Here is a 12,869-nt window from a genome sequence, read left to right as displayed (position 1 = left end):
CCGATTCTGATGGTGGAATAATGTAAATGATGGTGATGATGACAATAGCGTTGATAATGATGATGATGATGATGATGATGATGATGATGATGAAGATGATGATGATGAAGATGAAGATGATAAGGTTGTCGATAATGATGACTTAATTTTAATGTCTATATTGACGCGGATAACAGAGAAAGAGCTAGAGCTAAAAAACGAAGGAGACCAATTTTTTTGTAAGAATAACTTGAAAATTTTATATCGGCGGTGAGAAAATTAGAAATGCTAGCGGCCTCCAAGATGAAAATGAGTGGCAGTGAAAAAAAAAAAAGTGAACAGGAATACATACAAAATTTCCTCCATAAAACGTGTAACTAGGAAGTTTCTGGGAGTTTCACGTTGTAGTCGTGCACAACAACGGCAAAGAAATGTACAAAAAAAGTGTGCTGCACGTGCAAAGTTGTTTTTTTGCTAATTAGACCCATGTACTGATTTTTTTGGCTGTTTTTGTTGCCGCCGCTACTAAGCATTACACGATTTTATGTTTTGTTCCATTCAACTATAGATATTGACGAAAGCTTCGCTTTTACCCCCGGATAAATCTATATTACTTTCCATTCAAAGAGAAAGTATTCAATGTAGTTAAAAAGGAACTAACTCTGCGAGGCGAACAAGAGTGTGTGTTGATGGTTGAAGGACAGCTCTCTTATTAAGGAAATGTGTAAGAGCCAAGAGACCATCTCTGTTAGGGATGGTAGTGAGTTCAGGTATTTGATCTGGCCATGGTGAAAACATACTTATGCTCCCCAGGGAAACGAATAGATTCGGTGATACAAAGCATGTGTTTTGTATCTTACGTATAGCTGCGTTGATTTTGGACTAGCGGGTTGGTGATTGTGTCTTAGTACTTGGCAATAAGTTCTGCTGGGCAATTACATGCGGAGACAATATAGGCCTACCAGGATTACAAGGCTAGTGAATTTTCCGCAGCCGATAGAATCTTGACGTGCGAGGATTATACACAGTGAGATTCATGGCTGATTCCTTTAGTTCACTTTTCAAGATGACCGCCTTACCCTGCTAACCATGTTGTTATGTCTATGGTGTAGTTACGGTCTTCTTGTTGGTAGAAGTTGTTATCCGAGAATTGTCTTTCTGGCTCTTCTATATAAAGATGTCGAGCACAAACCGCCACCGCTTCTCCCTCATCCTCTGGCTTTATGATGATGTCACTGCGTTGCTGTGAAGATAATAGAGCGGCTCTTTGTTGTGGAGTGAGGTTGGTTCTCTTGAGGCGTTGCTTTAAGTCCACTTGCTAAACTCTCTTCGACATGTACACTTGTAGATGTAATAGTCTAAGGTGTAGAGTGTCCGGTAGGTTGAGTCCAAGTGGATGTCTTAGGCTTTAAAGATTCAGGGAGATTTTAGAGTTTGATGACGACAAAGTTAAACACTCTTGGTTTTAACACAAGCAACCCAAGCTCATGAAAGTTGGGTGTGATACGATGTTGCGTACCGTATTTCCTCTAATAATAGCCGTCCCTCGATTAATTAGTACAATTTTGCTGAAAAGTACCTTTCATGACCATAATATTAGTAATTATTGTTTGTGAGTACGATTTTCTTGAGTGTGTTTATTCAGTTATGCATTACTTAGTTTTTGTTTCATTTTTTATGCTTAATTTTTGGTTGAGAGCCACGCGTATATTATCTGTGGATATCAAGTGAAACCCTCATTAAAAAAGTATCTATCTATCTATCTATCTATCTATCTATCTATCTGTCTGTCTGTCTGTCCGTCCGTCCGTCCGTGCGTCCGTCCGTGCGTCCGTCCGTCCGTCCGTCCGTCCGTCCGTCTATCTATCTATCTATCTATCTATCTATCTATCTATCTATCTATCTATCTATCTATCTATCTATCTATCTATCTATCTATCTATCTATCTATCTAACTGCGGCCTACAGGCCCCCTAGCTGTACGGTTGGCTTCTTTGAAGCTTTAGAAGCTATTGTTCGCATTATTGACATGGAATCTAAGGAACAAATTATCTTAGGCGATTTAAATTGCAATTATCTACCGGATAGAAATAACATGCACCTGTCTCAGTTGAAGCAATTAAGTTCGACCTATCAGTTTCAACAACTAATCAATGAACCTACTAGAATCACGCCAAATTCTAATACACTTATTGATATAATATTATCAAATGAACCCTCAAGGATTTTAAAATCAGGAGTGGTGCATATGGGATTAAGTGACCATAGTATGGTCTATGCAGTACGTAAGTTTGCCATTTCATCTAAAAACACTCATAAGCATGTGACCACTCGTTCTTTTAAAAACTTTAATGCAAGTGCTTTCAGAGAAGACCTAAAGTCAACGTCCTGGGATAGCCTAAGAAATTGCACTACTCCCGATGAAATGGTTGAAATCTGGGAAAATGTGTTATTAAACATAGCTGACGCTCATGCGCCCATAAGAACGCGGCGAGTAAGAAATAAAAAATCCCCTTGGATTACTACTGATCTGAGGGAGCTGATAACAGGTCGAAACAGACTGAAAAGGCAGGCTATATTAACAAAACAGCCATCCATCTGGGATAAATATAGAAAAGAAAGAAATAGGATAAATAATGAGATTAAAATGGCAAAAGCGAATTATTATAAATCAGAAGTGGAACAAAATGTGGGTAACCCGAAGGAAATATGGAGGACAATCAATGAATTAACATATCGTAAGTGCACTAGTAACTCTTCAATAAGTGAACTAAAAAGTGGTGATAATTCCTTCACAAAACCCGCAGAAATGTGTGAGATTTTAAATGACCATTTTACATCTGTCGGTCCTAACCTAGCCTCCACACTGCCTAGTGGAAATACAAGTTTGACTCTTACATAAAGCCTGTTTCCACGACTTTTAATTTACAACATACCTCTGCCACTGAAGTTTTAAAGTTATTAGGTAAACTATCTCCCAACAAGGCCGCTGGCCTTGATAACATCTCATGTCGGCTTCTAAAAGAAGCTGGCCCAATTATTGCCACTTCTTTAACCTGTATCATAAACAAAACCATAGATACTGGCCTCTTTCCTTCACAGTGGAAAATGGCTAAAGTATTTCCTTTGTATAAAAAGGATGATCGCACAGATGCACAAAACTATAGACCAATATCTGTCTTGCCAGCCATTTCTAAGATTTGTGAAAGGGTAGTCTACGATCAACTATACGGGTACTTAAATTCAAATGGCCTGTTAGCAAAAAACCAGTCTGGATTTCGTTCCCTTCACTCTACAGTGACAGCGCTGTTACATTTAACAAATAATTGGTATCTTAACATTGACAAAGGCATGACCAATTTGATTGTGCTTCTCGATCTTGCCAAAGCCTTTGATACTGTTTCACATAATATTTTATTAAAAAAGCTTGAGCTCTATGGTCCGAAGGGTGTAACGCTCGACTGGTTTTCATCGTACCTATCAGATAGGCAACAGCAGTGTGTAGTAGAGGGCTGTGTATCTAAGCCCCAGTTGATAAGTTGTGGAGTTCCACAGGGTTCAATTTTAGGCCCTTTGTTGTTTTTAATTTATATCAATGATCTCCCTGGATGTCTTCTCCATACCAAAGCACACATGTATGCCGATGATACCACGATATATGCGTCCTCTGCTGCTGAACTATATGCCAAGGTAAATAATGACCTAACTCGCGTTAGGGACTGGCTTCTTGCAAATAAGTTAAGCTTAAATGTCACTAAAACGGAGTATATGTTCTTAGCAACTACCTTCAAATTATCTAACTTAGGAAGAGATTTTCCAATTAAGATTGGCAACAATCATGTTAAACGAGTCCAAACAACAAAATATTTAGGAATTCACTTAGATGAAAATCTTAAATGGAACGAGCATGTTGACAAACTTTGTTCAAAAGTCAATCGATCCATCGGTGGTCTAAAACAGGCACGTGATTATGTACCATTAGATGTTCTAAATACTATTTACAAATATTTACAAAATTTTCGCTGTATATACTGTCATTTCGGGCAAATGTGTGTTTGTCATTAATTTTTAAGCTAAAATACATTAGTCCAAAGCTGCTGTAGCAAATGCCAGTATTTTCCTAGTAAGTGCTTGGTCTCTCAATACTCGATTATTTTAGACTTTCGATATCTGACGAGAATGGGAATTAACATATTTGCAAATTTTCATAAAAAGTCAGACTGTACTGCATAAACAATTGTGCGTAAATCGTTATCCAGTATATACATATATATTTTTACTTATGTGTGTTATACTGATAAACATTTTTGGGCGAATAACTTCTTTCTACCTGTATATTAATATTTATTACTAGTAAAAAATTTTGGCGAGGAGCTCTACGCGAGGACAACCACTCTGTATAATAATAAATATATTTATTATTTTACAGAATGATTGATCTCGCGTTGAGTTCCTCGCCTAGAATGTTTTACTAGTATATAGTTGTTAATATATAGGGTGATTGTCTTCGCGAAGAGTTTCTCGCCCAAATTTTTTTATTAGTATATATTTATTGTTTTACAGAATGATTGATCTGGCGTAGAATTCCTCGCCCGAATTTTTTTTCTAGTATATATGTGTTGTTTTTATATATAATGTTTTTACTGAGTAAAGTTAACATTGTTCGCACAAAATTATTTATACAGTACTGTCTCACTTTTTCGCAAAACATACCGCTGAGATACATTTGATCCTTTCGGTCTTCGAACAGACAAAGCCAAAATGACGTTGTGAACCGGCAGTGCCCAATAGCTAAATATTTTCAGCCCGCACAAAAACTAACAGAAAACGGTTTCGTTTCCTCAGAAGAACCGCCAGTTTTACCCTTTGCTATCTTCACCCATGAAAAGAAGCTTGTAAGCTTTCTAATAGAGATTATATTAAAACAAAATAAATATAGAGGCTTTCTGCCAATTTGTGTAAAAGCATGCATGCCTTGCGAAAATGGGTACAGGCTGAAGTAGGTTTCATCTACTTAGAATTGGATGACAAAATCAAATCGAAGTGTTACGTTTCACATTTTTGTTTTCGTGGCAAATATTAGGAAGAAACGAAAAAATGGCCGAAAGTGAAACATTTTTCATATTTTACCAAGTTGGCATAGATTGCTGAGTGTCCACATATTTGCCAGCATGTTTTGGACGGGCGCGTCGTCAAAGACGCAACTTCCTCTCTACTTTCAAGGCCTGCCGTATTGCGAATGCCCTCGCCCACGACAACCCGGAAAGAAAATACGTAGTGTTGTTAATAGTAATCCATTTTCAGAATTTCCATTTGCCCCTGGAATTTTCCAGTGGGACGAACCAAACAAACGTTTACCATTTATTTCACAACCGAAATTTCCGGGAATTTGTGGTAAATGGTAAACAACCGCTAATAATATTGATGACAAAAATGTTGCATTTCAACCTCGTTTCCAAGCTCCTCTCTGGATACTCGTCCTCACCAAGGCAGAGACTAGTACGAAGGACCGTGTGAAAGACGTTGATTGAATTTCTGTACACTATTCATACATCTCTTCGTATCCATATGTTTCCCTATGGTTAAACTTATCATTTACCCCTTGACTGAACGTTTCAACGGTCGTTCCACCGTACGCTAATTCGTTTTCGTTCGGTATCGCGTACATTTTTATAAGTATTAAACGGCGTCGCTTGCGCCCAAGGGGAGGAGGGTTTTGAAGGGTTTCAAAAGTGTTCTCGATTGTAGGATTTCAATTCTGTCAATTTACTTATCATTCTCAATAGCTCTTTAAGACAAGATATTTCTAAATTAATTCAAACAAGTTAGATAAGAGGAGAAAAAAGAAAACGACCCGAATAATAATAATATATGAACAAGTAACAAGACGACCCACGTAAGCTAAGCCAGTCGACTATAACGTCGGGCAAAATTTAGTGTGTCCAAGGTTCAAAAAAAGTAATAGATTAGAAAAGCAAAAATTATAACTCAGTATTGTGGGTGGGTTCTATAGTTTTAATGAATAAATAGATAGAGTTAAGTTGCGAAATGTCCTTATTCAGGATGTTGCAAGTTATGGATGCAGATATGTAGATATATGTTTCAAAAGAAACTGTGCTGTGTGGTGATAGCCTGCGAGTAGCAGGCTCACCGGTGCAATTTTGGGGAAAATTTTGGCTGCGGAACCGCCGGCGCGAGCTGACGAAGCCGGCAATAAGAATGCGGAATAGGCCGAGCTATTTTTTTCGCCGGCTAACGCTTGCGGATCGGTCGCTAAAATTTTCTCCGAAAGCGCCCAAGTAAGGTGCCTGCAGCGCGCAGGCGCCGGCCACGTTGTTAGGGAAATAAAACACAAAAATTTGGCTTAGCGAGAGCTAGAGACGTCAGCCATTGAACCTTTTCACGGTATTATTAACTTATAAAGCCAAGGTTTTACTGGATAAATGACTTACAGGACTGATTTTCATTGCAGTTACAGGTAAAATGTCCTTTAAAAATCAGTGTATCTATTGGCACAACTATTTCCGCACACTCCATCAGGTAAATAGCTTTGTAATTTCTAGCGCAGGTTGTGGAATTAGAGTAGAATTACTCTGAAAATTCAGAGAATAGGATTGAAATTTTTAAAATTTAACGGATGTTTTGTATATTGGGTTTGCAAAAAGGGAATTCCTAGGTGTCAATTTTGGAATCATGGGTTGAAGGGGTGGTTAATCTCATAATTCAGTTCATCTTCTTATGTCATTTATATTGATCTATCTTCCTTTTCCTTTTCTCTACTTAATTTCTTCCCAGTTATAAATTACTTTTATTTTCCTCTGCCCACCTCAATTAGCCAAGCTATTTGCGAGCAGAGGATGTTTGTGTTACATTTATGTATTGTGTTACATTTATTTATTGATTTAATTTACCTAATTTGATTTGTAACTTTTGAAGATCAGTAAACTTCAACTTTTAATTTACTTAACTTAATTTGTAACTTTAATTTGTAACTTATGAAGATCGATAAACTTCAACTTCAACTATAATAATAATAATAATAATAATGATAATAATAATAATAATAATGACTGTTTATTAAGACTAATTGCAGCAATATACATAATGGCTGAATTACAGAGCTATTTACAAAACATATAATACTTAAATATAATACAATAAATCCGATAAATACTAGAAAATATAATTGTACAAGCCACTAGGCATACTTATGCGTGACAAACTCTTGCGTGCGCTTGGTCCTACAGGTAGGACGCGTGGAGCAGCTAATGCCAGATCTAAGATTAAAATTAAAATTCTTCAACTTCATTGGTTCTAATTGTGAGGGAGATAATCTTATGATTTTGCGTTCTAGGGGTGAGCCTACACCCCAACCGAAAAAAAAAAAAGGCGACACTGTCCAACCTCTATGTGCGACCAACTCTCAATCTTGACCACCTCCAATAAACGACTATCTGCCCAAAACACCCAAATGTTCCTAGTTAAATAATTACAGTAGGAGACTTCTCTTAAATTAACGACCCTCCGACCACGCAACTCCCACTTGAGGGTAACAGTTCTCTAAAGCAACATTACATGACCTTCATTGGGAAAAAAACACTCAAACTAAAGAGGTATGTTTTGTCTATTTTCTATTTTAGAGGGTTAAATTTTTTTTTCTTCAGGTCCCCAATGTCACATTGTCCAATAGTCTTCAGAAAGAAGCGGAGGCCTGGGGCAAATATCTAGCAGAAAACGACAAGTTTGAACATAGCGAAAAGAATCCTGGGAATTTATACCTGTCCCATCCTAACGATTACCCTGCAGAGTATTGCAGTGATGCTATACAGTGGTTTCATTGGGAGGAGAAGTATTACAATTACGACAAACCCGGTGATGTCTATAAAGCGGGACATTTTACACAGGTATGTTACTGGATGGTGATATAAACACGTCAATGACGTTATCATGGTCCAACATCTCGTTCCCGGGCTAATATTGAATATCGTTGTGCGGGGCATTTTATACACAGGTTGTATTAAAGCCTGATAAAAATTATCGAATGGTTTGATAGATTACGAAAATCTTGTACCGGGATATCCAGAGGAGTATTGCAGTGATGCTATACAGTGGTTCCATTGGGAGGAAAAGTTTTATAATTACGACAAACCCGGTTATAATCAAGCAGCGGGACATTTTACTACGGTATGAACAATATATTTCGTGTTGGAATAAACATTGACTGAAATAGTTTGATAAATAAATGAGTTATTATTCTTTCAAAAATCAGTTTTCCCTTTTCTGACTGTTTCAAATCTGTGGTGAATTATGGGATCGCATTCGGCGCATGATTTAAAGCCTGTTCAGCTCATAGGGGATACTGTTGTATTCTAGGCAAACTGACGACACATTCAGCAGCCACATGCGCAACGCTAAGCACTTCAGTGACCATAGAGGCAGAATATTGCCGTGTGGATTACTGTTGTGCGATTACTCTAGTGCTGCTCGTACTTCTAGTCTGCTACACAGCCGTTTTTAGTGTCGTCACGCAACGCTCCTCCCCACAAGGAGGAGCGTTGCGTGACGACAATTTAAAGTAAAATTAATACTGTTTCGTCACTTTCAGCATTCTTTGTTTTGTTTGTTTTTTATTTTCAGGTGGTTTGGAGAAATTCCAAAGAAATTGGGGCAGCGTGGGCCATTCGCAAAGACAAGAGACTTGTTGTTTCTATCAAATACAACCCCGGAGGCAACTATGGCGGTTACTTCGATAAAAACGTTTTCCCACCCATTGCTCGTACTCTAGGTTCTAAATGGCCTTACAGTCCACCCAAGTTTACATGGTGCCCAGTACCAACACTACCAACAACGGATTCTACGGATGGGGCGCCTGCAACTGGAAAAGGGTTGATCTGTAGTCTTTACTTGGTTATTGGGTCTTTAATCTTTGCTGATTTAATGTTATGAACTGATTCGATCATGATTTAATCCTCTCACTGCCAGATTGCTTGATAGAGTTTTGTGAGGTGACTCTAACTTTTGAGTCTGTGGACGAAATCCTATGATCATGTGACCATTCAAATGAAAGCTCTTTGCCTGTACTGTCATTTGGTACTATTTGTTTCTCAAAAGTTTAGAAAATGAAATTTGGAACTTTGGGCGAAATTTTCCTTTGCCCAAATTTGGCAGTAAAAGGGTTAAACGCGAATCTGTGAAATCAAGTAGATACCAATGAGTCAAATTAAACGAAAGCGTTGTTATCCCGAACTACACACAAATTCTCGAGACTGATCTCCATACATATCCTAAAGAATGAGTTGGGAGAATTTGATGAAAGATCAGATGTCCTCTAAACCTTTTTTTCTTAATTACGTATTGATATTGTTTTTATTATTGGATGATGACTACTTCAATTAACCAACAGCTATAATAACTATTTATTAATTTATAACTACTTGTATAATAACAATTTATTAATCAAGCAAGAACCTCTAACCTGGTCACGACGGATGTATGCTTTGTCTGATTTGATCAATGAATACTTAGACGAATTATTAATTAATATCTTATTGCTTTTTTATCGCAAGCGTCTGGTTGTCGACAGGGTCTTGAAACAATGCAGCAGGGGGTACTTCATAGAAGAACATCCCAACTGTCTGGCCTCTTGTATCGAGTGCGGTGTTTTTCATTTCGTATACTTCACAACTGCCTACTTTGGTAAAAATATGTAATAGTTACGTGTTAATTAAACAGTTGATTAACCTGCTAGAGACGTGTGTGGATATATTTAAGTTGCACTGCTGTACACAAGAGTGGCAGCAAAGAAAGTCTAAAGCCTACGGAGCATTGTAAATAGCTGAACAGAATAGTCAAACAGAATTGTAAGTAGAATGTAGAATGTCATTATAGAGATTTAAATTTTCTTTAGCTAGTATTTGTTTATAAGAAAAATTCTACGTATTTAATGCCATATCCTTTTAAAGTTTAACCTCATATTAAGATAAATAAAATTCATTACTGATCACAGCAACTGGCGATGGACTTTGCTTTTCGCTGGGATGCTACAATTGTAGCTACTTATCCTTCAATGTTTATTTTTTTGTTTGAAACTCTTTGGAATCAGAATTAAAATTCAACTACAACTTACATCATGGTATACAAAGAGGCGCCTATAACTGAAATCCAAAAGTGTACTATATATTTTAAGGTAATTCTCTTGAAATTGTTCTACTATCAATTTTTTTTAAAACTTGGCTTAATCAACATTCATGATATGAACATTTAAAAAATGCAATAAAAAGATGGGGTCACGGTGCTCGTTTACGCGTCAGTAGGCTCTTAAACTGGGGTATTTTTACTGGTTGCGCGTTAAAAATTCGAATCCCCTTGTTACAGAATTAAGTCTTTGTTACTTGAAAGGCACAAAATTTTATCTTGAACATGAAGCTTCTTTTATTCAAATAAGCGGTATTAGTTCATTTAATTCGTTTTTGATTGCCTGGTTGTGGGGATATTGCACTTTTTCGGACAGTTCCGTAGTTAGCTCGAAGTCCTCGCCTTGACCCAAATACACCAAATACGAAACTATTTTCCCCCCAAAAATCATGTTCTACTATCAAACTTTTCTTCTTCTTCAAATATGTTCTTTATTAGACTGTTCTTAGCAAATACCTGGGAAAAAAATCGGGGGTCACCGTGCTTGTTTCCTCACAAACTGCTGTGGAAGGTGGACATGGTTTTGAGATCGCAGTCAGGACGGATAATTTGCGCGGCGGGGAGTGGGGCGAGATACAAAATCATACAAAATAAAGCCCATCGTGTTCGAAGTATGCGCTCGAGATCTAGCTTGTTTTCGGTTGTTTTTATGTGTTTGATATCACCAACATAGAAATTCAAACTTGAAAAGAGTACATTAAATACCAAGGAATGAGGTGAGTCAAGATTTGATGAGATTTTGGAGTTATGAATCTTTATTTTGGACTCTTCTGTTTAATTCCAGTGAGCTAGGGTTCGATTTTTTTGCGTTTGTACAATAATGCTTGACAAAGAAACTTGAAGAAAAGACTATTGATTCCTATTCTTCATATGCTCGCTTGTTTGGTTTCTTTACACAGCAAAATGTGAATTCACCAGCAAACTTCGTGTTTACATCAAAGACTGATCTCCTCGCGTTGTTCTGGTGCTACGGTGGGTCTTATTTGTTCCAGAAATTATCGTCTCTCCACTCTCGGAGTTTGAACAACATATGTACAGTAGCGATCCCAGGCCAGATACTGGCTCGTTAGTGCAGTTGGAGAGCCGTAGAGCTGTCTAACAGGCTTCACAGCCCCCATAATCCAAAGCCTCAGCCAGGACACTTTAATAATTCCACCACTCGACGGCCGCGAAGTGAAAAACCACTGCAGACTTCGGGATCACGCACATTTCTTTCATTTTCTTGTTTTTCGATAGCAAACCAGGAAGCTGTCAGCCGATCTGCGGCATTATTATTGCGAATAAAAGCTTCAGCTCTGTAAAAGCGGCTCTTGTTTGTTCTCTTTGCGCTAGTGGGAAGAACCGCAGCCATCTTGGATGTCGCAATGTTATGCACAGTAGAGGGTGCGCAGTGCAAAAACAAGGGAATTACCTTAATTGCCATAACATGGTCGAGGAACCAAAGTGTTATAAAAAGGTAAACAATATAGTACATGGCAGGCAGGGGCGCGCATGGCAGGCACTTGAAGCTAGATGACATATGTCATCCGTGTCTGATAGAAACAACTTTAATTGGGAACTATTTCAAGTCAACGTGTCGTGCTCACCATCTCAGTTCAGACTCGTGCCAAAAGAGAAGATTGGGATTCAGTTGAGGCGCCAACCTAACCCCAATCCTTTCACCCGATCCATTCACCCAACAAACTCATAAATAGCGACTAGGTACTCTCTTCTCCGCAAAGGCCTCTTTCTATCGTAGAGAGAGCTGGAGAGGGGGAAAAAGAAAGCGCGGGAGGGGGGGACGATGGGAAGGGGAAAGAGAAGAAGCAAGAAATTCGGCGCCATCTTGAATGCATTATATGGCAGAGACTCCCGCCTTTTCCCTCTTCCCATTGTCCCCCGCGCTCTTTCTGTTGTTTTTATTGGGATACCCAGCGGGAGCCCTCCGCGGAGGAGAGAGGACTAGATACGAGTCTGATCTCAATTGACGTGTTCATAGCAATCCACTTTTCACTTGCCTTTGTTTGCTTAATTTTCCAATCAGTTCTTTCCGCTTCAAAGTAGATAAACAATCCCCAGCTGAAGCCCGGTCTATGAGCTAAAGCCTGTGTTTGTCATAACTGTGGCGAATATGTATTTTTAAAGGTAAATTTAATTATTATGCTTCCTAGGTTAAGAAAAAACTATTTGAGCCATTGAAAATTCTCTTCGTCGCCTAATAACAAATTAGCTTTTTTTTTTTTATATACCTGTAAACTTTATTACGCCCGTACACTCCCTCATTCTAAGCCCGAAAAGAATGAGCTCCCAGCTTGTTCCATTAGCTGTGTGTTTGGATTCTACAAAACAAAACAAAAACATTGCGAATCATCATGACTAAAGCCAAAGTCAATAAAAAGACTTGAAGGAAACTAACAAAACGTAATTAAATCGGTACTTTGTACAAACATTTATAAGCTTTTGAAATGTCAGATAAAAAACAAGTCTGAAAGCTATAAGTGCTTTTACCCATGACCTTCCACACATCATGCTGATATGTCTACATCTGAAAAAAAATCACCAAGTGATTATGTTTAGAAGCCTTGATTTTTTAGCGGAGCTCTCGCGCGCGAAGCGCGCAGCGGAGCACCATGGGTAACAAAATGTGGTAAACTACCCATCCGAGAAAATTTGGTAATCACGTGACCGTACACCGACCGCCCGCCCGACCGTCCGTC

At 38.2% G+C, this 12,869-nt stretch overlaps 1 pseudogene; it reads left to right on the top strand.

Moving 5' to 3' along the window:
* The window catches only part of LOC140934304 (uncharacterized), a 79,888-nt pseudogene that overhangs the window by 17,093 nt on the left and 49,926 nt on the right, over positions 1–12,869 (top strand).

This window comes from Porites lutea, chromosome 4, assembly GCF_958299795.1.
Source record: "Porites lutea chromosome 4, jaPorLute2.1, whole genome shotgun sequence".
Classification (NCBI taxonomy): Eukaryota; Metazoa; Cnidaria; class Anthozoa; order Scleractinia; family Poritidae; genus Porites; species Porites lutea.
Note: the sequence above shows the minus strand (reverse complement) of the source record. Positions and strands in the feature narration are given on the sequence as shown.